General features: G+C 44.1%; 1 pseudogene; it reads right to left on the bottom strand.

Moving 5' to 3' along the window:
• Nucleotides 1-1296: 1296 nt before the first annotated feature.
• Nucleotides 1297-2557, bottom strand: LOC783106 (palmitoyl-protein thioesterase 1-like; annotated as a pseudogene).
• Between the last annotated feature and the right edge of the window lie 317 nt (nt 2558-2874).

The following is a 2874-nucleotide window of genomic DNA, read 5'->3' as shown; positions in this document are numbered from 1 at the left end:
CCGTAAGCCTAAGAATTCCTGAAATGTAGGTATTGCATATATGATAATGTTTGCATTCTTGCATCTAGAGGGCTAGGCAACTTAAATATTTTTTTTTAAGAAACTACTCTTTATTTTAGACAACTTCATAAAATTGTTTTCACCCGTCCCCACTTTTTGCCTTTCATCCCCACTTCTTGTTTTTCATTTCCTTGTTTCAGTTGAAAAGTCTTGAAAGAGATGAAGGAAAACCAGAAGGTAAATTTTGTAGCACTTAATAAAGTGCTTCCCTCAAATGCAGCTAATCATTTCCGCAGACGGGGCATTCTGCAGAGCAGTCTTCCAAAAGTGGTGCTAGGATTTCATGGGGTAAAGGAGTCAGGGGCTAAGATGTTGTCTTTAGCAGAAATTCTCAAAAGAGTCCTTAATATTCTAAGGTGGGTAGATCTCCAAGAGAAAAGGATTATGGAATGTTCCCTAAGCTTTCTTGAGCAATCTTTTTTTTTTTGTTTGTTTTGTTTTTTTCACAGAACACATCAGAAGCAGTTTCGAGTGTGCTGGTAATACACATTTTTGAGATGGAAGTTAGAAAGCCTGATCCGTTCACATTTTTTCCCTCCAATTCTTTGTTAGTGCCAGCAATAGAGTAACTCTGGAATCCAGACCACCAGTCATATTCAGAAGGGACAGGTTTATCAAGGGTGGAATGGAAAGAACCAGCGACCTCCTCCTTTTTAAATTTTTACATTTTTCTTTAAACCTCCCTACCGTCCCCATCTAAGTTAAACAATATGTATACTTCTTGCCTTAAGCAATCCAGTTGGGTGCTATTTCCCTCCTTTTGTGACAGAGCAACTAATTCATCACTACCTAAGGAGACAGTGCTACCAAGGCAAGATCATGGGCTGCCGGAATTTGTAAAATAATACCCACGACACACACAAAGCAACATACTCAGAGGAGGGCAGCCATAAAGAAATTACATGGATGCAGTAGCCAAGCCATACTTTTCCGAGCACTGGTCAAATCACCAGAACAGTTAAGAAAGCAGTTTATGTGAATACCTCAGGCCTGGGTACTGGCCCCTTGGCTTGAGATGTGGCTAGATTTTCCTGAGAAAGTCACTCATCTTAAACTGACTCATTGGTTTAGTTTGTTCAGTCTCATCCAGGCCTGGGCAAAGCTCTGGCACTGACCTGCAGCAAACTCCTGATTCCTAAAAGAGTCTGACCATATCAAAGGTTGTAAAACAAGCTCCATGTCTATTAGCTAATTAAACTGGCATTCAGCACCATCTGCTGATAGGATGAGGCAAAGGATAAGATTCGTATCTTGGATCTTTCCAAGCAGGGCATGTTCGATGATGACTAGAGAAAAGGATTAGTTGCTAGCTGGATCTGAGCTCAGGCTTGGGCATAGAGGGAACTGGTTTGGAAGTGGGAGGGGTTCCCTGAGCTCTGGTTCAGACTACAAGGGTTTCACTCAAGGAAGGGTATGATGTGGGCATAAAACCATTCTTCAGACAGTTGAAGATGGTCACTTTCAAGAGCCAAGAACACCAGCTGTCCGGCCTTGCCCATTGCCTTTAGCCCCAGGTGGTCCTGTGTTTATAGGGTGCTCTCCTGTAAGGGAATGGTCTCCTTGGTTTGGCCACTTCTGTAAAATCCAAACCACTCCGAATCCACAGGGTCCACAATGAGGAATTTCACCATCACAAACTTCTTGAGGGCCATCAGGTTTTTCTTGTAGGACTCATTGACACCTCTCTCTTGATTAATATCTGCCAGGAAGATCTGTGATTGCGGTATATGTCCTCCCTGATGGGGTCGTGCCAGTATTCTGCTTGCACCTGTATAGCAGTATTCTGCTATACAGGCGTTCCTATATAGCTTTGTTGTAAGCCCCAGCGTTCAGTGTTTTTCTGATGAAGTCACAGATGTGTGAGCTTTCTCCTGGGCACTGAGGGAGTCCAAAAACACCTTGATGTTGTTCCCCAACTGAGATGAGATTGACCATGGGAGGTGATGGGCATCTCTGAGCCACTGCCCGCAGAAATTGGCCTCCCTGGGAGACTCCCATAGCGTTGTAGCCTTGCTGCAATTTAGGATCCTTAGCAAGAATCTGACACACTGTTGTTACTTGGGAGTCGACATTCAAAAAGAAGCTGTTCTCCACATCCTCTTTGATGCTTTAGCATCATTCCTTCCAAAGTAATCCCAGGGCTGATCTCCTTCAGAATGGACTGGTTGGATCTCCTTGCAGTCCAAGGGACTCTCAAGAGTCTTCCCAATCTCTAAAGATAAGATGTGAATTCCAGGTATTTTCTTCTCAACCATTTTTTTAATAGCACCCATACTTAAGGGATTACAACAGCTGTCTCCCATCCCATGCCAGATCACCAGTGGCAGGGGAGCCGGGTGGTCGAGATGCCCCAGCGCCAGGGAAGTGCAGGAACCCAGCAGGAAAGCAAGAGCCAAGAGCCACAAGCAGCTGGACGATGCCATCCTTAACTTAAATATTTTTGAATGAATGAAAAGCACAGAGGTCAATAGTTGCAGCATGCAGGATCTTTAGTTGTGGCATGTGAACTTAGTTTTGAGATGTGGCATCTACTTCCCTGACCAGGGGTTGAACACAGGTGCCCTACATTGGGAGCATAGTCTTAGCCACTGGACCACCAGGGAAGTCCAAGACAATCTTAATGATTGCACTAACTTTGTAATTAAGGTTTATGTTCTTACCAATTTGTCTCTGAGGCAGCTTCAGAATCTAACCTGAATTCAAATTAGCCTCAGGGTCAGCTCTGGCCTGATGTTGGGTGTGTGCTGGTTTCTTCCAGATCATTTGACCAAAGATTAAATAGGACCTCCGCCACAGGTATACATGTGTTCCCCA

Source organism: Bos taurus, chromosome 15 (genome assembly GCF_002263795.3).
Source record: "Bos taurus isolate L1 Dominette 01449 registration number 42190680 breed Hereford chromosome 15, ARS-UCD2.0, whole genome shotgun sequence".
Classification (NCBI taxonomy): Eukaryota; Metazoa; Chordata; class Mammalia; order Artiodactyla; family Bovidae; genus Bos; species Bos taurus.
Note: the sequence above shows the minus strand (reverse complement) of the source record. Positions and strands in the feature narration are given on the sequence as shown.